The following is a 24,477-nucleotide window of genomic DNA, read 5'->3' on the forward strand; positions in this document are numbered from 1 at the left end:
TTCTCAAATGCCTCAAAAAATTCTTCCATTTCATCCTTAGTAAAACCTTTTGTGGGATCATAGGCACAAATAAGTCTCATTTGTGCCTAAGAGAACCGACAGGGCTTCTGACCTAATGTTCAATCCTTACCTTCTCATTGTTCACCCTTTTAAGTATCTACCTGGATACTTAACGAAGGAGGATGGGCTGGCAATTTAGGATTTAGCCAACCAAATTGTATTCTTATTGGTTTAAACCAAAATAAAAAATGATGGTACAACATGACAGAATTTCATGCCGGCTGGGGGGTCGCCCAGTTAAACAAGGTCCCCTTTCTTTTCACCAGGGAACTAGGGCAAACAGCAAAAAGTCAGCTACTGGAACAAATCCTAAAACCCACCCCAACTCAACATCACCAGAGTTCAAGATCGGTACTATCAACATAAGAAACCTGAATGGCAAAGAAATGGAGCTAGCTGAGGAATTGGATAAGTACCAGATTGACATAATAGGGGTGACTGAAATAAAAAAGGCAAAAACTGGTGAGCTTTTTTCTGAGCAATAAATACAGAATGTTATATTCAGGCAATGACAATCAAGGAAAAGAAGGAGTAGCCATAGTATTCAGCACTAAATACAAGGCTAATCTTTGTGAATGGCAAGCAGTCTCAACTAGAGTGATGTGGACAAATATCAGAATGGGGAACTGGACAATGAGACTTATTTGTGCTATGATCCCATAGAAGGTTCTACTAAGGTAGAAGTAAAGGAATTTTTTGACGCTTTAGAGAAAGCAACTGATGCAATGAAAAAGGAAAATTTGGTCCTTATTGGGGATCTAAATTGCAGAGTAGGAAATGATTGTCAGACACAAAAATATTTTGGGAAAATATGGAGAAAGAGCAACGCTAATAATAATGGCAAATATCTGTTGGATTTCTGCTCAGGACATGGACTGGTAATTACTAACACCATGTTCCAACATAAAAATGTGTACAAATTCACATGGAGAGAAGAGAAGGAATAAGTAACGTCTCATTGACTATGTTATTGTCGATAGTGATATTTTCTCTCTGGTGCAGGACACCAGAGTGTACAGAGGATTTGAAATTGGAAGTGATCACTATTTAGTCTTGAGGAGGATAAAATTGAATATTATTTTGAATAGTAGAATGTAAAAGTTGAGCAGCTCTCAGATGTGAACTGTAGACTAAAATACACAAAGATTATTGAAGAAAAAATGAAAGAGTTTGAGAACAGGAACCAAACCTTGGAGATTCAGTGGCAAGCCTTGAAGAAAACCCTAATTGATTCAGCCAGAGAGGCATGTGATGAGGTTGTCTGTAAGGATAGAAAATTCAGAACTCCATGGTGGACACTGGAAGTTAAAGAGGCAGTGAAAGAAAAGAAGAAAGAATATCAATTTTTATCATTTTAAATCAATCAGCTTGTGCTCTTAGAGAATACAGAGACAAATGTAAGAAAGCTAAATACTGTCTGTGTAAAACTGGCTAAAGAAAAGTCATGGGAAGACTTTGGTAAGAAGATAGAAAATAAATATCAAGAAGACGGCAAGATATTCTGGAGGTTGTTGAAGAAGCTCAGAAATGGAGGAAAGAGTGCTGTAAAAGGGGTTAGAGATGATAAAGGTGACATTAAAATGGGAGAAAAAGATATCCTTGAAGTATGGAGTAATTACTTTGAAAAACTGCTAAATGAAACAAGCAGTGATGATGGCACAGTGGTAAAAAACACTGACCAGGCATGCAATCAGGAATACATATCCATACTTGAAGTAGAAAAAGCCATCAAATGCTTGAAATGTGGAAAGGCAGCAGGAGTAGGTGATATTCGACCAGAAATGCTGAAGTATGGAGGTATAAAAGTCTTACAATTTCTGCACTGCATAATTCAGAAGGCTTGGACAGAGGGACAGATTCCTGATGATTGGAGTAGAGCTCTCATTGTGCCTACATATAAAAAGGGAAATAAACTGAATGTGAGAATTACAGAGGTATTTCCCCTGAGTGTTCCTGGTAAGATTTCTGCAAGTATACTTGAGAAACGGTTGAGAAGAATTGTGGAAGTAAAGCTTGGTAAAGAACAGGCTGGATATATGCCGAATAGAGGCTGTCAGGATCAGATCTTCACTTTACGACAAATAGTCGAGAAATCATGGGAATATAATAAAGATCTGTATTTAAGTTTTGTAGATCTGGAAAAGGCATGTGACAAGGTGCAAGAGAGAAGCTATTCAATACGCTACATGGTGTCAATGGGACATTATATCAAGCAATACTTAATTTTTATTTGAGTTGTAAATCAGCAGTTAGAATTGAAGGAAGTACAGGAAGATGGTTTAATGTTAAATCTGGTATCAGACAAGGATTTACATTATCTCCTCTGTTATTCATTATCTATATGGATCACATTATGAAGGAAAGTGGTATTAAACCTAATATCAAAATTGGAGATGTTAATATCAGCTCTTTGTTTTATGCAGATGAAGGTATACTTCTAAATAAATCCGCTACAAGTCTGCAATATTCTCTAAATTGAATAACTGTTGTAATAGATATAGTATGAAGGTTAGCAGTAACAAGACAAAGACAATGAAAATGGGCAGAATCATTGAAAATGTCAACTGTGTTGGAATGGAAAACCTGTGGAACAAGTAAAACATTTCAGCTACTTAGTCACAATTTTTAGTGAAGATGGTAAATTAAATATGGAAATAGACAACAGAATCAACAAAGCTGGTATGCCAGGTTGGCAAGAAAATGACCCAGAGGAAGACCAAGATTTAGGTGGATTGATACAGCAAAGGAAATCAAATGAATAAATTCATATGGAATAAGAGAGAAATTAGTCGGAACACTAAATTAGCTGTATACAACAGTGTTCAAACCAGTTTTAACTTATGGATCGGAGAGCTGGGTCAGAAATAAAACACTTGACCAGTGACTAGAGACTGCAGATATGAGAGTCCTGAGAAAGATCAAGGGCATGAACAGATGGCATCAATGGCAATATCATATTAAAAACGAGGATATTAGGAAAGAACTTGATATTGTCAGCATCCAGGAATACATTTGCAGAGATAATCTCATGTGGTATGGTTACTTAAACAGAATGGGAAGGAAAGATTAGCAAAACAAGTTTTTTCTGCCAGGTTGTCAGGAAAAGGACCCAGAGGAAGACCAAGATATAGGTGGATTGATACTGTACAAAGTGCCTTAGACGATAGAAATATAAGATCTGCTAATGTTGGAGTCTTGACAAGTAACAGACTGATTTGGAGGAAAATTGTAGATAGGAAGTTAATAATGATGTAAATTTTTCATATAGTATTATCATATCCTGTACACCCCTTGAGGGTACATGGTAGGAATTTGATGATGATGATGATCCATTTCCCCATTCTGGTATTTGTCCTCATCAATCTACTTAATATTTTCTCTGATTGTTATTACCTGAATATAAATTTTCCATTTATATTCAGGTAATATAATTATATTCCTCTTAAAAAGATCTATCTGTTTTTGTCTTCTTTGTTTCAGTCACTTCTATTATGTTGATCTGGTACTTACCTATGTCTTCTGCTAGTTCCATTTCTTTTCCATTGATGTGTTTACAGTACCAGTGTTGAATTCTACTGATGTTGAGTTATGTTCCCAGATTTGTTGCAATAGCTGACTTTGCACTAATGCCCTGGTCTCCTGACGAGAACAATGGGGGCTTTGTTTAACTGGGAAATGTCCCAGTAGGCATGAAATTCTGTCATGTTGTACCATCATTTTACATTGTGATTTAAGCCAATAAGAATATAGTTTGTTAGGCTGATACCAGATTGCTAACCCTTCCTCGTTCATTCAGTATTTAGATAGATACCTTACATGGTGCACCACGAGAAGGTGAGGATTGGACATTAGGTCAGAAGCCCTAGTCATTTCTCGTCATTCCTTAAAAGGCTACCTGGAGGGCCTCCTCCCAGTATTGGCTCTGTATTGGCTCAAACAAAATGATGGTACATCATGATAAAATGTCATGCCAGCTGGGATGTTGCTAGATAAATAAGGCTCCTACTGTTTTCATTGGATAACTAAAACAAACAATGAAAAGTTCAGCTATTGGAACAGATTCAAATTGCTCATCATCAGCATAATTGAAAATAGACACAGTCACTAGGAATTATCAATTCCTAGTGACTATGTCTGTTATGTGAGGATTATCATGTGAATATAATTGCTGCTGTTGAAATGAAGATAACCAGGCTGGATAAGATTCTGCCTTAAATATAAGATGTTGTTTATGATGAGTGTGATCAGAGAAAGCAAGGAGTAGCTATAGCATTCAACATGAAATAAAATTCTTGAATTGCAGTCAGTCAGTCAGTCATGGAAAACAAGAATGTATAGCAAAAGTTTCTAGCAAGTCAGCAAGTGCTGTGAGAGTACAGAGCAAAATGTAAAAAATCTAAACTATATATGAAAGTCGCTCAACAAAAGTCATTGGAAGACTTTGGTAAGAATATGCAAGATTAATATTCAGAAAGGGAGAAAATGTTCTGAAGAATATTGAATGGGAGAAGGTTTATTGTAAAAGGAATTGGAGATGATTCAGATGGCATGGAAACTGAGGATAATCATATTCTAGATATCTGGAGGGAGTACTTTGAAGGATTATTAAATGAGATAAACAATGACAGAACTTTGAAACTAAAGAAGAGGAATGCAATTAAGAATCTAAATCTATAACAATGCTGAAATGTGAAACAGCAGCTGTTCCACAAGATGATATTTGACCAGAAATGCTCAGATATAGAGGTATTAAAGTTTTGCAGTGGCTTCACTGCATAAGGTTGACTTCTGGTTGATTTGAGTAGAGCTTTCAGTAGTAGCAATCTTCAACAAGGGAAATAAAACTGAATGGGAGAATCATGAAGCACTGTCCTTACAATTTATGGAGGTTTTCTTGAGACTGCGAAAATTGTGGAAGAGAAACTTGAGAAGGACAAATTGGGCTCAGGCAAATAAGAGTAGTTGTGAGGATCAAATTTTCACTTTAAGACAAATGCTGCAGTTGAGAAATCAGACTGTAACAAGAATTTGTATTTAGTTTTGTAGATCTGGAAAAGGCATAGGATGGGGCATCAAGACAGCTGTTCAGAACTTGCTTTTTAGGTATATGGATGTAAATGGGACATTATACAGAGTAGTATATAATGTATATTTAAGTAAGTCAGTAAGTAGAATTGAAGAAAAATAAGATATTTCATGTAAAATCAAATAAGGTATAAGATCAAGAGTACACACAGTACTTGCACTGTTATCTTCTGTGTGGATCGTTATGAAGTGAAATGACATTAAACCTGTTAAAAAAAAATAAAATATTCATCTCAGCTCTTTACTTTCTGTACATGTTGTTATAGAATTCTAAATATATTTAGTACAAACCTTTAAGGATTTTTTTTAACTAAATTGAATAACTGCTGTAACAAATTTGGCATGAAAATCAGCAGTAGAAAGATCAAAACTGTGAAAACAGACAAAAAAAGAAAAGAAAAGAAATTCTGTTGCATTATCAATAGCACACTTATAGTATTATTATTATCACCATCAGATCCCCATGGAGTCAAGTGACTCATCATGGGCAGTCCCACCATTACACACATAGTTTATCATACTTAAATACCTTAAATATATTCACTATTTTTACATTCACAATCAGGCAATGCATTCCAATCACCCACCACTCTCCATGCAAAAAACCTGATCCTCCCCCCTTGCCCTCTCCTTATACAGCTTCCACGAATTACCTCCTGTTTTCTCTTTGTTCTTCCCCATTCTATGTTAAAGATCATCCACGTTAATGACTTAATAACTTATGTCTTAATTATATCCCCCCCCTCCTCCTATCTACTAGTCTCTAAAATTTGCATTTCCTCAATCTGTTTTCTTAATCAACGTTCCAGAGACCAGAAACCATCTTAAACAATCATCTTTGAACCTTTTCCAATGTTTCCTCGACCTTTTGAAAACCTGATGACTACATTTGTGCACAATAATCCATATGTGGCCTAATCAAAGCTTTAAAAGTGGAACCATAATATTCTGACTTCTACATGTTAGTGTCCTCCACATCATTGCCATAATCCATTGTCCTGGCTTAATAATCCACAATTACTCCCAGATTCCTCATCTTCACCATTTGTTCCAAGATATTGCCACTAATTGCATACTCTGCATTTCATCTTTGCTACCCAAATTTTAAAACTTTACACTTTGCAACATTGAACTGGCAACCCCAATTACTTGGCTATTTAGCCAGTGCATCCAAGTCCTCTTGCAAAGCCACAATATTGCCTTCATTTCTGATTGTTCTCTCCAACTTCATCTGAAAACAACTGAATATCACCATTCAGACCACTCCTGATATCATTAATAGTTGAACAGCAACAAAACAGACCCTTGGGGTAACCACTGGTAACTCTCCTCCTCTGGGATATTACTCCTCCATACACAACTTGCTAATACTTATCAGGCAGCCAATCCCTTATCCAATGTACTAACCTACTATCCAACCTCATGCTTTCCAGTTTAATCTGTCAAAGGCCTTTGCAAGATCTAAATATATCACTCCATATGCATCACCTTTATCCAGTGCATTGATCACCTTGTTATTAAATAAGCAGATTGCTAAAACATGATCTTCCTTTAGTAATCCTATGCTGACCATCAAAGCGAATGCTGCTGTTATCAACCCAGTTCTGAATCTTGGTCCTGACTAACTTATTCAATACTTTAACCACAATTCTGGACACACAGTTTGGTCTGTTCAAAGCTTTAGTCTTATCACTTCCCTTATGATGCGGATCAACTTTACCCTCTTTCCACTCCTTATAATGCGAGACTCGTGTTAACAATGTATATCAAAGGTGTTGTTGGAACATTCCTTCAAAACATGTGGTAATATATTATGAAGCCCTACTGCCTTATTAACCTCAAGTTTACTCAATTCCTCATATACCTCCTCTTCACTCACTATGAGTACCTCCTCCATCCCATCCTTCCTGCTGTATTCATCTGCATGATATCACATTCACAAGAATTAAATACCTTTACAAAATGCTCAATAAACATCTCAACTATATCCTCTGCAGTTGTTATCATTCTGCTATTTTCATCGACTAGTATCATCTTTCCATAATTATTCTTTCTTCTGCTGGTTATGTATCAAAAAAAACAATGTATCAAAAAAAATGCAGACTTCTGTGAGGAAAGGATGTATGTGGAACTGTAAGGCTGGTGATTGATAACCTTGGAAGAAAGCTTGGAGCTATAGCGTGGAATGAGGAGTTCAGTGGTAAGGAAATAAATGCTGCTTGAGAACTGACAAACAAATACATAACATCGATGTGTGAATGTATTCTGAAGGCCAAAAGGCTTAATAAGATAGGTGTAAAATGGATGAATGAGCTGCTTAAGCATATAATCTAAAAGAAGAAGGTACTTTAGAGATAGTACAGGATGAATGATGGTAATAATCAGTTTCATGAAACTGGTAATAATCAGTTTCATGAAGAGTATAAAGAACAAGCCAGGAGAGTGACTCAGTTAGTAAGGAAAACAGAAGTGCAGTATGAGCAGAAATTGGAAAATCAGGCAAAGAAAAACCCTAGAAAATTTTTTAGATATGTGGTGAGTAGAAGGAAGAATGATCACGCTAAGACGAATTTAATGTATGAAAGTGGTAGAATGGTAACTGCTGCAGAAGACATTGTTGAGGTATTCAGTGATCAATTTATAAGGTGTTTCATCCTGATTAGGATGGAATCATGAAATTAAGTGTAGAGGACATAGGAGAGGATGACTTAAATGTGAGTGAAGGAGGTATTTGCGGAAATAAATAACCTTGGTGTCAATAAGGTGATTTGATGACATATCATCGCACATCTTAAAGGAATGTTCCAGGTAATTGGAAGTAGCATTGGCATGCCTGTTTATTAAGAGTTTTACAACAGGACAGGTTCCAAGGGAGTGGAAAGAAGGTAAAATTGTTCCACTGCATAAAGGTGGCGATAAGGCTGTGGCTTCAAATTGTAGGCCAATCTGTATATCTAGAGTTGTGGTGAAGGTCTTAGAGAGATTGTGAGAGGTAGGGTACAGAAATGGATTGATACTAGCAGTATTCTCTCTGGTTATCAGCATGGATTTGTTAAAGGGAGATCATGTTTTACTAACTTATGTACTTGGATTTTGCAAAAGCTTTTGATAGACTGCCACATGACAAGCTCTTAAATAAATTGAAACAGATAGGATTAGATAACAGAAGATTAGATCAGTGACTGGCTCTCAGATAGGTATCAATAAGTTGTATATGGGGGTACAGTATCCCAAAAGAGGAAGGTCACTAGTGCTGTACCACAGGGTTAGTTTTGGGACTATTGTTGTTCAATTTGTACGTTAAAGATATCAGGGATAAATTTAACTTGTGATCTGCAGCTGTTTATAGATGATGCAAAATTGGAGAGAGCAATTCAGAGTCAAGCAGATGTTATGGTCTTATAGGAAGACTTGAATATATTACATGAATGGGTAGGTAAGTGGAACTGTCAGTTTAATGTTTCAAAGTGTAAGGTTTTAAGATTTTGTATGCAATAATGGGATGCAAAGTATACACTTAGTGGGGAAACTTGAAAGAAAGTAGAGAAGATGAGAGATCTTGGAGTGGTGGTGGTGGACAAGGACCTGAAATTCAGGGGCCACATTGCACAAGATTTGAAGACATCACATCAGATAATGGCAATGATGCAGAGGACCCTGACAAGCAGAAATAAAGAGGTTAATGATGCATTGATTAGGCCTCATATGGATTATTGTGCACCGATTTGGTTGCCAGGTTTTCATGGTGACAAGAATATGGTGGAAAGGATCCAGAGAAGATTCACAAAGGTGGTCAGTGGTCTTTGGGATGTGGACTACGAAGACAGATTGAGAGAATTTAAATTACAAAGCTTCGTGAATAGGAGGAAGGGGAGGGGGATATGATTGAGACATATAAGCTAGTCAGTGGTTATCAGGTTGACATTGAAGAGATTTTTCATAAAATAGGGGAGCAAATAGAACAAGAGGCCATTGCTGGAAACTGTATAAGGAGAGTGTGAGCAGAAGAGAAGGTTCTTTGCATGGAGAGTGGTTGGTGAGTGGAATGCATTGCCTGAGCGTGTTGTTAATATAGACACATTGAATCAGTTTAAGGCATGGTTGGATGAGCATTGTGTGCACCTCATCCATCCAAGCAAAAATGAGTTTCTGACTCCATGTAGGTCAGATGTTAATGATGATGATAGTAATAATAATTATTATTATTGAGAAACATGATTATTGTGATTATGAGAATATTAGGGGACTGCAAGCTGTCTTCTAAGTTTCTCATAATCACCAGCCTTATAGTTCTACATATATATATGCCTTTCTAACAAAAGTCTTCATATGATTAGCCACCCTCCAAGTGAACATGTCATGGTCACTGTCATCAACTCATGTAAGATTTGACACCACATTTATAATAACATCATATGGTGAAATGATCAAATTTAGGACCCTTGTTCCCCGTGTACCCTCTGTTACATACTGCGTAAGATAGTTGTCTCTCAAAAATTCCAGAAATTTATTCTCTTTGCTGCCAGCTGCCATCTCTTCACTCCAATCTATATTATCATAATTGAAATCACCTATAATGATCATTATTTTCTTATTTACCAGGCTAATTTGCCTATACATTTCCTTTTCTCTGCCTTCCATATTATCAGGTCTATAGCAACACCCAACTAAATATTTTATCCTGTCCCCTCTACCTCACACCATACTGCCTCAAAACCACTCCCATTGTTTGCCCCTGTATCTCTACTTTCAGTGGGCATAACTCCTTTACTACCATTAACAGCACTCCTTCTCCCCTTTTTCCCTTCCCGTCTTCATGGAAAATATCATAACCCTCCATCTCTATTCCTGTCTGGATGTCATCTTCATTCAACCAAGATTCACACTTAGTCCGATCATTTTTGGGTGAATAGAATATTTTAATATGGCATATTAAAAGACCTCTATAACCTGATTGTTAAAGGACACCTTTAAAATTAACTCAATCACCGAACAGCTTCCTCACACTGTAGGCAATACTTTATATGCTGATGACTTCACAATTTACTGCCACTCCCGTAACATGAGGTTAATTGAAGGACAAGTTCAGCAAGCAATTGATCATATTTCTCTGTGGGCTCTTAGTAATGGTTTTAGATTTTCAACTGAAAAAAGTGTCTGTGTACACTTCTGTCGAAAACACACTCTTCACCCAGATCCTGAATTAAGAATGGGATGCACTATTATTCCAGTAGCTACAGAAGCCAAGTTCTTGGGACTGATCTTTGACAGCAAACTTACATTTCTAGCACACATTCATCAACTAAAAGAAAAGTGCAAGAGAGCGTTGAACCTTCTCCACACTCTGTCCTCTACTGAGTGGGGTGCTGATCAACTTCATTGTCCATTTTTATCATGCACTTATACATTCAAAGCTGGATTATGGGTCTCAAGTCTATGGTTCTGCAACACAGAGTAACCTGCGATGGTTGGATTCCATCCATCATCAGGGTATATGGATAGCTACTGGTGCCTTTCACACATCACCCACTCAAAGTCTTTATGTTGAAGCAAACAAATCAGCTCTATCACTTTGATGGAAACAGTTGTCTCTTAATTATGCTCTAAAGATAAAGTCTCTCTCAGATCATCCTACATGGACTAGTCACTTTTCTCTGCACTGGGAAGCTCAATTCCACACACTTCAGACTGCCATACGTCCTTTTGGTATGTGTGTTAAAGAGACTATGTAAGCGCTTGGTATAAATGTTGCCAACATTGCCTACACTAAGCATAACAGCATCTCTCCATGGCAGGTTTGCACACCATCCTGCAACCTTTCACTTTGTCAGCTACAGAAGTCTCATACTCCATCTGTCTACCTGCAATTGTTTAATGCACACAGAGCAGCCCATTCTGATTTCGAACACAAATATTCAAAAGCTGCAGAGAATACAGAACAAATGTCTGAGAATGAGTTTGGATGCCCCGTGGTTTATCAGAAACTCTCAAATTCACAGAGATGTCAACATTCCCTACATCACAACTCTCCTTCACGACCTAGCTGAAAATTTCTTCATCAAGACAATTAATCATCCGAACCCACTGATCAAGCAAGCTTCAGACTATAATGAAGCAGATTTCTGCAAATACAAGAGACCCAAGTCAATTCTATGCTCAGCTGAACACAGTTAATCTCGCTGCCCTTTCAGGGCGAGCTTAAAGCTCAATAATTCACCACCCAAAAAACTTTCCTTTTCAGATGGGGGGGGATATGAAAAGCATTTATGCTTCACCCATCAAGTCAGTATCGTTCTGCGTAAACTTATTGTAGTAATCTTATATGTAGATACTACATTCCTTGGCTTGATGTTGTACATGCATTTTGTTTATTAACTTGTATTGTTGTCTAATTATGTACTGCCTTAAATGTTGCAGTAATTTTGTTTATATGTAGATACTGCATTTCCCAGCTTAACTTTTGTGTATACATATTATTTACTAATTTTTTTGACTAATTATGTATTGCTGTAGGACACCTTGTATATTTGTGTAACCTTCTTGTAATTTTGTTTATATGTAGATACCACATTGCCAAATTTTATTTATATGCATGCATGTTGTATAATAATTCCTTTTTGCCTATTTATGTATGACTGTAAAAACATCTGTTATAATTTTAACGATATGTAGATACTGCATTCCTTTGTGTACTTCTTGTACATGCATTTTGTTTATTTAACTTGTATTATTGACAATTTTTGTACTACTGTAACCTTTAACCTTCTGTGTTGCTGTGCCCTCTGCAGCAGTTCTCTTTCTATGTAGATGCTGCTGTGGCACCTAATTTTTGTACAGGCATATTGTTTAAAATTTTCTTTAACTGCTTATGTATAGTTGTAACCAGTGGTGAGCTATAAGGGGCTCGCACGAGCCCTTTGTTAAAATTTTCTCAAATTTGCGAGCCCCTTGTTCATCTTGTTACTTTTTATTTAAAAAAAAAACATAAATTTTTGAAATATATTAAGCCACAAACTCGTACGGTAACCTAACAAAAATTATTCCATTCGGCAGTGTATAGATTATTTGGAATTATTGTTTCAACTCCTCCATAATGAATGCGGCATCTATCTTCTTCTTATTGTGCTATCTTCTATCGAAGGTCAGCGACCATCTTGGCGAACAAACTGTGCTCTTGTACTAATCTGAGCAGTTGTGCACTGCTCTTTCCTGTCCACGTCTTGATGTTGTCATACCATGATATTCTTTTTCTTCCTCTAGTTCCTTTGCCATCAATTCTTCCTACCAAAATAGTTTGTAGAAGTTTTGGTATTTGCTGTTTCTCATTATGTGGCCAAGATATGATGTTTTTCGTTTCTTGATTATTTGTACAAGATGTTTAGCTTTGCCAGTGGATTTTAAGACATCTTCATTGGTAATTTTTTCTGTCAATGAACTCCTCTATAACGAAAGTTTGAAAATAAATAAAGATAGTATGCTCTTTCTTTACCCTTCTCCCTTCTGGTAGCCAATCGTATGGTAAAACCAGTAGACAATCAAATGTTCGTAAAACTGTCATCAGCGGGTTGTTCCACTGGACATTAGTTCTGTGTTCGTCCGTACACTGATGTATAACAATTGTTTGTGTTTAAAATTTAAAAATAATAAAAAAAAAAATCAGCTAACGCCTTTTTATTTCCGTATACGGGGAGGCGAGTAGGCGAGGCCATTTAGCCCTATCTAACTTTTGGAGACTGAGTGGGCAGTTCAATCTCCACTGGTACCAATCAGAGATAAATGGCCCAAGGCTATCACTAATTAAGCGGTACACAGCGAAGAGAGACGGCTCAAATGTGCCGCCATCTCGTGGTCCCTAACACAATACATTTAATGTCTGAAATAATGTGGGTTCTACGGTTGATTTTCTTGAGTTTCCGGGAGGAAAAACCCGCTTGCCCGTGCCAGAGATCGACTAACTCGGGAACCGGTCAAAAAAAGGCTTAGAAAAATTTCCTCTAGTCGCCGACTAGACTCGAAACGAAGTCTTCCTTCATGCGGCCAAGCGCCGTGGTGTGCAAACACCACATCCACTGAGCTACACAGGCTCTTTAAAAATAATAATAAATTAAAAAAAAAAAAAACTGTATATTCAGCAAATTTTATTTTTATAATTCCCCATGAAACATGAAAAGACAGTGAAATTCATTAAATTTTTTTGGGAAAAAACATAACAAAAAGTGATTCTTTTGATTCTACTGCTGTTGAAGATGAAGTTGAAGATAATATGTGCATTGATATTCAATGAAGATGCAACAAGTTGGAGGAGAAAAAGAAAATCATTTACCTGATTGCTGGAACGAGAAGCAAGCATCGTATTTCTAAACACAGTATAAGTGGTTAGAAGTTAAAAATGGTAAATTAGGATGTCGTGTTTGCTCAAAATATAAAAACTTAAGTGTTGAAGGAGAAAAAAGTTGTTTTATCATCAAAGGAATGGGTAGAAATGAAAATAGAACCGAATGAAAACACTACTACAGACTCAAGAACTGCATGTTTGCATAAAAAGTTATCCAAACATAATGAATCATTTGCTCATAATAAAATCATAAAAATAAACGAAGAATGTGGCAAATCTATATTACCAAATTTAATTGACAAACTAAATGAAAAAGAAATTTTGATAACTTCAAAAATGCTTAATTCTGTTTATAATTTGGTTAAGAGAAACCGACCTATGTCTGATTTGCCAGATTTAATCGAGCTGCAAATTAAAAATGGCATTGTTCTAGGATTATCATTGCATTCTAGATTCTCAGGAATTAGAACAGTTGAACATATTTCTAAACAAATAAAATTAGAAATATTCTCCAAAATAATAGAAAAAAAATTGCAAAATTTCTATAATAGCAGACGAATCGATAATGTTGTCAATTCGTCTGCTATTATAGAAAATAAGTGTTTTAGTTATTCACATACAAGTTGAGCTCACTGAACCATGTATGATTCTTGTAGAACTAGAAAATACCACTGCGGAATGTATACATGCTACTATAATTGCTACTTTAAATTCATATGGATTTTCTGATAACTATTTCAAAAATCATCTCATTGCATTTTGTTCTGATGGAGCTAGTGTAATGTTAGGAAACAAATCTGGTGTTGCAATCAAACTTCTACAAAAATTTCCCAACATTGTGATTTGGCATTGCGTAGCTCATCGTTCATCTTCAGCAAGGGTCAACTTTTTCTTTTTTGTCAGCTGACTTCTCTAATGGTTCACAAAATTCCTCTCACTTCTTCCTGAGTAGAACCTTCTATAGGGCCATTGGTTCAATTAAGTCTCCTTGTCCAGTTTTCATTCTTGATTGCCCACATCAATCTACTTGATATTGCCTCCTGTATTCAAGAAGATTATCATCATATTTAGTGTTGAATACTATGGCTACTTTCTTTTTTTTCTTTTTCCTGATCATTATCGCCTGAATAAAACATCTTTTGTTTTATTCAGGGCACTTTTGTTTTAAATCTTTTGGCTTTAAATCAAAAGTGCCCTGCCTGTTTTGGTCTTTTTTGTTTCAGTAACACCTATTATGTCATAGAAAGTTTTTCATTTGATTATAAATTAAATTAAACTTGCCAAAAATATATATATATTCTTGCTTAATCCTTTATCCAAGTCTAAGCAAAATTCATGCATGAAATATCTTCATGGCTAGGCTACTTGTATATAAAGAATAATAACTTCAGCACACACCCTTTTGGTAATGCTATGCATTATTGGAAGGGCCAGTATCCATACCAGTTGAGATAGCATCTGCAAATACCTTGCTATTCTATTGTCTATTGTGCTAGATCTCAGTAACTGGCTTTAAATAAAAAATTACTTATAACTTCATTTTTTCTGACTCAGCTCAGAGTGTGTGGTCTTTGTTCTATGTGATCATGTATCAGCACCTTTGGGGCTTCTCCCTTCGAGTTGGCCTTGGTAGCCCAAGTTTGCTTAGAACTTCCCTTTCATTATTAAAGGAATAGAGGAAAGCAGATTGAAAAATCAACATTGCTAGTACTTAAATAAATGGAAGAGCAAACTGAGACTTGAGCTTCTTCTTTTCAGCTATTTTCTGTCCACTGCTGGATGAGGCCTCCTCCAGTTCCTTCCACCTTTCTCTGTTCTTGGCAGTGGTTGACCAATTTTTCCCAACAAAATTTGACAATTCATCACTCTACCTTCTTTGAGGATGTCCTCGGCCTCATTTCCCTTCTTTTGGAATCCAGTTCATTAGTATTTTGGTCCATCGCTCATCTTCTCTTCTGGATAGATGTCCAGCCCATTTTTATTTTAGTAGCTTGTGGTGAAGAATGATGTCAGTGATATGAGTATGGCTTCTTATCCAGGTTTTTCGCTTATCTTTTAATGTGATGCCTACCTTCAGCCTCTCCATTTTTCTTTGAGTTGTTGCTAGTTTATTTATCAGTGCTTTTGTTAGAGACCAAGTTTCACAACCATATGTGATGACTGGAAGTATACACTGGTTAATTGTCTTCCTTTTTAAACAGAGTTGGACATCATTGTTTTGAAAAATGCTTTTCAGTTTTTGAATGCACTCCAGGCAAGTTGAACTCTTCTATGTATTTCATTTTGGAGTCCACAGTTTAGATCAATGAGATGGCCTAAATATGTATATGAAGAGACTCTTTCCAAGAAATTGTTTTCTATTATTATGTTTTTTGATGTTATTTGATGTTTACAAAAATTATGATATCATATACATATCTTAGGTGTGTTATTTCTGTTATTAATTTTTATACAAAGATTTGTCCAGTTTATATTATTAAATATTTCTTGAAGGACTGCTGTAAAGATTTTGGGCGATAGTCTCCTTGTCGGACACCTTTTTAATCGATATTTTATTGCTACTTGTGTCAAGTTGGATTGTCACTGTTGTAGTGTTGAGTCTTGAGCTTACCTTGATCTAATTTGCAGATGATGGCTGTGTTGTGCCACTGTTCTTCAAAGCCTGGTATACTTAAGATTTTTTCAAAGAGAAGGAAGTTGAAAAGAGAGTAAGAGAAGGTACCAGTAATACTATTCTATGGCATCCTTAAAGGATCAGATATATCCCTTTTTCCTATGTTCCAAATGTGATATTTTAGTTCAGTAATGAGAAATATATAAATTTTGGTTTCATTGTTCATTGGTAAGGGTGGGGGGGGGGGAATAACAGCTCATTGACCTTGAAGGTTGGAAATTTGTAAAGCCTTACCTATATTTATCCAGATCATTTGAGTATATGGACAGTCATAAATGGAATGTGTGATCATTTCTGTTGAACCGCACACCTGATGGGTTTTTTTGGTGCTATCTTTTGTTTTTCCAAAACATCCAATATAATTCTATAAGTCAGAGGCTCATTTCTTATTTTGCTGTTTTGGTCTCCAACAAGACTAGTTGTTATTTTTTGTTAATATCTGTTTCCTGTTCAGTAAATTGAAGAATTTCCCCATTTCTCATTTTGGTATTTGCTAACATTGCTTTGCTTGAAACTGTGTTTTATTTAAAAAGTTATCCTCTCATTTATTGTTCAATACTACAGTTGGTTCTACTTTTCCCTGATCCCTAGTGCTTGAACAGATCATTACATATTTTTTGTTAATATCTGTTTCCTGTTCAGTAAATTGAAGAATTTCCCCATTTCTCATTTTGGTATTTGCTAACATTGCTTTGCTTGAAACTGTGTTTTATTTAAAAAGTTATCCTCTCATTTATTGTTCAATACTACAGTTGGTTCTACTTTTCCCTGATCCCTAGTGCTTGAACAGATCATTACATAGTCATTACTTAAATATATCACATCAATTTTGGTCTTTCTTGCTAATCTTAGTTATTGTGGTATTTCTATAAATTCTCTGCTAGCTCCACTGCTTTTTTGTTGATATTTTATGTATATCAATAGTTGATATTTTTAGTTTTGCTGAAATTTGCCATTTCAGTTATCTGACTTTTTCAAAAGAAACTTATTTAACCAGGTGACTGCACCTGCATGATTTGCTCTATGTTGTGGCATTATTTGATATATTTTGCTTTCAGTCCATGCTGAATGCATTTGGCATTCAGCAAAATCCCAAATTGTGAGCCCATCTAAGTATATTTATATTCAAAGAGTATATTCACTAATGGCCCACACCAAAATGGTAAAGGTTGGATACTGGATCAGAAACTCCACTTAGTTTTGTATATACTTATAGACTGAGTGGAGATCTGTTTCCAGTTATTTGGCATGAAGCAGCTTATTCTCCAACAGACTATTATGTCCATCTCAACAATTATAAGTAATACACATTTTCTGCACTGTGTAAGTTGGAGGCACAGAATGATTTTATCAGCTGTATTGCATGATCTCCAGTGCTCAGTAATATAGAGCTAAGTAGCTATACTGTCACAACCCAGAAAAAAATTAAAAAATGCTCTGCTTAATGCCCTACTTTCCTCCTCCATATATAGGATCAGTATAAGAAAAGCAGCTTGCAGCAAACAGCTGCAAGACTCCAGAAAAATTTTAATAATAATAATAATAATAATAATAATAATAATAATGATGATGGATGGATATACAATGGTTTGATCTACATCAAATTCCAACACAGTCATCATTCATTAAATCTGCCTTCACCCAGGACAAGGACTATTAGACCTGCACCTTTGGAATCCTGACACTTTAGAATCAAGGTGTGATGTTATGTGCCCATATACAAATTTATAATTATTTTTGTTTGTGTATACATATTTGTAAATATATATTGTGTACACTATGCATTGTGTATGTGTGATATGTATGAGGGTGGTCTGAAAAGTTCTTGGACTAACAATGAAAAAATAAATTTATAATTTTAAAATTATTTTTATTTTTCAACATAATCTTCCATAAGACTAATCCATTTATTCCAGCGATGCTCCAGCACCATTATCCCATCCATGTAGTGGTTCTCAGTAAGATCTGCAAAATACCCCTCTACAGCTGCAACAATAATCTCTTGATTCGAAGAAAAATGCTGACAAGTGAGGTTTTAGTTTTAGGAAGAGATAGAAGTTAGAGGGAGCCAAATCTGGGGAATAGGGTGGATGTTCCAGCAATTCACATTGCAGATCTCTTAATTTTCCCATTGCCAAAACACCTTTGTCGGCAGGTGCATTGTCCTGATGAAAGATGAATTTTTTCTTCTGCAAACTGGGTCTTTTCTCATGAATTTTTTCATCTAGTCTGGTTAAAAGATCAAAATAATATTCCCCGGTTATTGTTTTACCCTTTTCAAGATAATTAATAAACAAAATGATTTTAGCATCCCAAAACACCGATGTCATGACCTTTCCTGCTGATGGAACCGACTTTGTCTTCTTTGGCGCTGAACAACCGGTTTCTATCCACTGTTTTGACTGCTGTTTAAAACGCTCCAAGCACTGTTCAGAGATTTTCATGCGAGTGCGTTTTTTTTCTGCTGTGAGCAAGTGCGTCACCCATCTTGTGCAAAGCTTTTTCATTTGCAATTCTTTGTACAAAATATATCCTACGCATTCTTTTGAAATGCCCATAGTCTCAGCAATTTCACACACTTTGACTCACCGATCATCCAATACCATATCGTTCACTTGATACGATTTCTGGTGTTGTTACACTTTTTGGATGTCCTTCACATGAATCACCTTCAAGGCTGGTATGGCCACGTTTAAACTCGGCAGCCCATTTCTTAATTGTCAAAAATGAAAGAGAGGCGTGCCCATAAATTTTATGAAATTTGAATGAATTTCTTTTGGCATTAAACCTTCTTTTACAAAGAATTTTATAACTGCACAATATTTTTTCATTTAGTCTGGTTAAAAGATCAGAATAATATTCCCTGGTTATTGTTTTACTCTTTTCAAGATAATTAATAAACAAAACGCCTTTAGCTTCCCAAAACACCGATACCATGACCTTTCCTGCTGATGGAACGGACTTTGACTTCTTTGGCACTGAACCGGTTTCTGTCCACTGTTTTGACTGCTGTTTGGATTCTGGTGTGTAATGGTGAATCCAACTCTCATCCACAGTAATAAATCGATGCACAAAATCAGTTTTATTCTTATTAAAACGCTCCAAGCACTGTTCAGAGATTTTCATGCAAGTGCGTTTTTGATCTGCTGTGAGCAAGTGCGTCACCCATCTTGCGTAAAGCTTTTTCATTTGCAATTCTTTGTGCAAAATATATCCTACACATTCTTTGTGCTTTTGTATTACTTCCAGTAATACAAAAGCCCAGTTAATGGATAAAATTAAAACAGTTTTTGCGGCCCTTCCCAGGGAGACTGTAGCATCAGCTTGTTCGAGGTTCCGAAGCAGAATTGAAGCTGTGATCGATGCTAATGGTGGTTATTTTGAGTAAATCTTGTTGATAGTATTGTAATTAACTCTGCCTGTAATGTTTTTTTGTCAATTCATTAAATTTAATAGATACAAAGAAGATTTTCTTTTTCCTTACGAAACTGTCAAATTTATCCCGAACACCCTGTATATACACACACTAGTGGCCAAAATTGTGGAAACCTTTTGAAAAAAGTGTATTTCTGAGGTTTGATGGCTCATAACACCACTTTTTTTTGGAGTAATACCATAAAATTATATATCAATGGAAAGATAATTTAATCAAGAATGTAATGCGATAACTTTTATGAAGGATTTTTTATTAGAACAGCAGTTATAAAGAAGAAGAGTGAAACACAGAAAAAATGAGATATGCAAAAATTCTCACAATGTGAGTTAATACTTAGTTGGGTAACCTTTGGTGTTAATTACGGCCTTACAACGCATTCCCATGGAGTGAACCAAGTTTTTTAATTCTGCAGCTGTTATAATGTGAAACCAAGATTGAATTATTGCTTCTATTAATTGGGTTTTATTGGTGGGTTGCTTCTGACTAACAAGTTTCTTTAGTCGGCTCCATAGATTTTCAATTGGGTTAAGGTCTGGGCTATTCCAGGCCATTCCAGCAGTGGAATATGATTATCTTGAAACCACTTTTTGCACACAGCAGCAACATGACATGGAGCTGAATCCTGTTGAAATATAAATGCTTCATTATCTTGGAAAAGATCACGTGCAGAAGGCTTCAGTTTGGGCTCAAGTATTTCATTTATGTATTTTTGGGCATTTATATTCCCATTAATTATGCAAATTCTGCCCACACCTTTTTATGTCATACAACCCCAGATCATAACACTGAGTGGGTGTTTCATGGTAGGTGTAATGCAATCAGGATGCAAATTTTCTCTGATTTTTCTCCTTACATATTTTATGCCATCACTACCAAACAGGGAGATTTTGGTCTCATCACTCCAAATAATATTGTTCCATTGTTCCTCTGTCCAGTTAACATGGGTTTTAGCCTAGTTTAATCTTTTCAACCTTTGTTTGAGAGATAAAAATGGCTTTTTTCATGCAATTCTAGACCAAATTCCTGCAGTCTGCACCGAACAGTCCTTGCACTCAACTTCACATTGTATTGCGCCATTTCATTTTGTATACACCCAGATGATTTTCTTCTATCACGTAGGCACAGTCTCTCAATTCTTCTATCATCACTTGCTGTTGTGCACCTTTTCCTGCCTTTATCAGTTTGGTTTTGTAGTGACTGAGTCTTCTTATACTAGCCTTGTTCACGTAATAGTACTATTTTACATCGCTTTCTGGGTGACAAGTCAATTCTTTGTGCCATTTCTTTAATTTTATTACGTTTTACAAGCTCACTAAATGAAAGAACATACAAAAAAAACCAACTAACTTGATAGCAATTGCATAACACACTGACAAATGTCCTCCTCTCAGCTCCATTACATGACATCAATAGCTGAATCCTACTGTGACCTTTTGGCTCATTGCCAAAACAAGATGATACCTGATTGGCTCTCTAAACTCTTATGCTCATTGGCTACATTCAAATGAAGGAAAGCTACTTCATATCAACCTAAGCAAGTTGTGCTTCTTTTTTCTGGTTATTTGGCTATAACTTTTCATAGAATACAGATAATTGAACAAACTCTGTTGCATTACATTCGTGATTAAATTATCTTTCCATTGATATATAATTTTATGTATTACACCAAAAAAAAAGTGGTGTTATGAACCATCAAACCTCAAAAATACACTTTTTCCAAAAGGTTTCCACAATTTTGGCCACTAGTGTATGTATATATATATATATGTATTAAGAAAGTTATCGTGGATGAGAATGCATGCCGAAGAGGATATTTTATATTGATATTCTAAACAAAGATGACATTATTATTATAATACATGCTCGTTGATAATGAAGTTATAAAATTTCAGCTAGCTTTTTTTCCTTGTAGGAGTGTCAAAGCGCAACTGATTTCCAGATGGACTGAGAAGATATCAATTGAGAATTGTAGGCAAAGAAACAGAGTAACTCTATTCATATTTTTTTTTTTAATACATCTCTCACTTATGACAGGTTGTAAACCTGCAGTACATCATTGCCACTGGTGGGTTAAGGAATTTTTTTAAACATCTTTTTTATCATTTTCTTTATTTTTTTGTATTTTTAATTTATTTGTACATAGCCTGAAAACCTTGCTCTAGAGACTGAACATGGTAACTTTTAAGCCATGTCAGGCCTCTAATAATTCATCTTCCACCTAAAGATAATCACAGACAATCATGGCCATGATGGAATTTATATTCCACCTTCAGCCTGTTGATTGGAAAATGGATAGATTAACTGCCCAGCCAACAGAAATTTGTATTAATTAAAAAAAATATATATATATATATTTACCATTACTTTTGGACTACAGAATACATGCTTTTTTAAATAGTTTCAAAAATGATTGGAGATTGGTTGTCTGATAGGTATCAGCGAGTTGTCTATGGAGGAGCGATATCCCAGAAGAGGAAAGTTACTAGTGGTGTACCTCAAGGTTCTGTTTTGGGTCCATTGCTGTTTAATTTGTATGTAAATGATATCTGGAGAGGTCTGAATGGTGATGTACAGTTGTTTGCAGATGATGCAAAGTTGGGCAGAGCTGTCAGGAGTAGTGTGGATGCTGTAGCTTTGCAAGAGAACTTGAATACACTGTCTGAATGGGTAAATAAGTGGGGATGTCAATTCAATGTTTCAAAGTGTAAGGTTTTGAAATTTGGGAAGCAGAGATGGGATGTAAAGTACACAATCGGTGCGAATATCTTGGAAGAGGTAGAGGAAATGAGAGATCTGGGAGTGATTGTAGACAAGGACCTAAAATTTCGGGGACATGTTACTAAAATAGTGAAGACAACACAGCGGATAATGGGAATGATGCGGAGGACATTGACTTGTAGAAGTAAGGATGTTATTGTTCCTTTGTATAAGGCTTTGATCAGGCCACATACGGATTACTGTGCACAGATCTGGTCACCTGGTTTCCAAAAAGATGAAATTGCGTTGGAAAAAGTTCAGAGGCGATTGACTAAGGTGGTTTCTGGTCTCTGGAATGTAGAGTATGAAGATAGATTGACAAAATGCAATTTGCAGAAATTGGTGGATAGAAGGAGGAGGGGGGGGGATATGATTGAGACATATAAGCTGTTAAGTGGTTATTACCAGATTAACGTCAGGGAGGTTTTGCATAGAATGGGTGAGGATAGCAGGAGAACAAGAGGTCATTCCTGGAAGCTGTATAAAGGAGGGTGTGAGCAAGGGAGTGAGGAGCAGGTTTTTTGCACGGAGAGTGGTGAGTGATTGGAATGCTTTGCCCGAGAGTGTGGTGTGTGCAGAGACAGTGAATATATTTAAGGCACAGTATGACAAACTGTGTGTATAACAGTGGACCTCCCACAATGAGTCTTTGACTCCATGGAGGTTTTTATAATAATAATAATAAAAAAAGAAATATGTCTCTCATAATAAAGTATTGCCAGTCTAGTTGGCCAACTGGATAGAATTTTGCTCTCCAGCCTACAGTTGCAAGTTTAGATTCCATTGTGGCATGAATGGTAGATGATTTTCATTGCCCTGTATGAAACTGCAGAGCCTCTATAGCTCAGTCAGTTTCGACCTTTGGTTGGAAAGACCTGAGCCCAAATTCTGTCTAGGATGTGAAGAACCTTTATTAGGTCTTCATGTGAAGATGAATTATCTGGTCTCATAAGGAAATACATTGTTTGATCTCTAGAACAGGGTTTTGGATTTCTGTAGTCCATTTATCCACACACAGCACTGAGATTTAGAACCTGTCATAAGTGGGATTCATATAAAAGAAAAGTTAATTTATCTTCTAACTTTTAATTGTAGTCAGACAGACATTGTTTCTTTCTGATTAAAAAGAATTGTGCGGTAATTTACTTTTTTTTATAATTTATGATCATCAGTTTTAATACATATTGTCAGCATGAAAGCAAAAATTGCTCAAAATTGTGATATTTAAGATTGCCACTAAGTCCTCTTTATATATCTTTAGTCTTCTTGATATTTCTTATAGTCCAAAAGAGTTACGATTTCATTATAGTTTCTAACAATCAGCTCTTTTTGGTATTCTTAGGCATGCCTGATTTTGTGAGTTCATTGCCCCCCCCCCCCCCCCCCCCCCCCCACACCACCATTTTTGCTTCCTTCTACCAAAGGAAGCAAAAATTTGTGAAAAGACATACTATATCTGAAGGTTCTAAATGTAAATTGCAAACATTTTATTTTAAAATGTAGGTAGTTCTTAATGTGAGAAGTAGATTTTTCAGTAAATGAAGATAACATAGATAACTATTTAGAAACTTTATATGTGGGACAGCTGATACAGTCTATTACTGGTCTTAATGAAATACTTGGTTTATGAATCTTGGGAAGGCCATATAACATAGTTGGATGGGCATGAAAAATTTTTAGTTTTTTCTTGAATTCTTCATCCCATCTGGAAATATTATCAATCAGTTTATTGACTTGATTAACTTGGCCAGAATTCAGATCAGATGAGAGGGGATGATAACTAATAAGTAAAGAAATCATGTAGCATTAAAGAAATCTTTCTAAATTATTCTTATTTTGTATAACTACTGCTTTGCATTTATCTGATCTGAGTAACGCTAAAATTAGCTGACTTTACTGCAAGTTTCCCCAAGTTATCCATTGTATTGGTGAGTCTATCTGTTGGCATATAGAACACGTAAATTACTGTTGTTATAATATTTAAGATTCCATTCAAACCAGTTTCATTCCTTATAGGAATGAAACTGAAATTTTCTCTATTGGACATCTAGACCCTCAAAAATACTTTGAATTACCTCAGTTAAGTAAGTGAAGTCACTCTGCACTATATATAAAAAAAGTAAACTATAA

At 35.8% G+C, this 24,477-nt stretch overlaps 1 protein-coding gene across 6 annotated transcripts in view; it reads left to right on the top strand.

Annotated features, from left to right (window-relative positions):
• Positions 1-24,477, top strand: part of LOC150094561 (transmembrane protein 198-like) — a 261,654-nt gene that overhangs the window by 74,359 nt on the left and 162,818 nt on the right. For 4 of the 6 annotated variants that reach the window (XM_090411783.1, XM_090411788.1, XM_090411789.1 and 1 more), the window contains exon 4: positions 21,503-21,558. The exons of 1 other annotated variant lie outside the window; for it this stretch is intronic. The gene's annotated coding sequence lies outside the window, so the exon portion shown is untranslated. Of the gene's footprint in view, positions 1-21,502; positions 21,576-24,477 lie in introns of all 6 variants that reach the window. One more of the 6 variants, XM_090411785.1, reaches the window with a different exon arrangement.

This window comes from Typopeltis vanoorti, chromosome 22 (assembly GCF_054136105.1).
Source record: "Typopeltis vanoorti isolate ZY-2024b chromosome 22, IOZ_Tvanoo_1.0, whole genome shotgun sequence".
Classification (NCBI taxonomy): domain Eukaryota; kingdom Metazoa; phylum Arthropoda; class Arachnida; order Uropygi; family Thelyphonidae; genus Typopeltis; species Typopeltis vanoorti.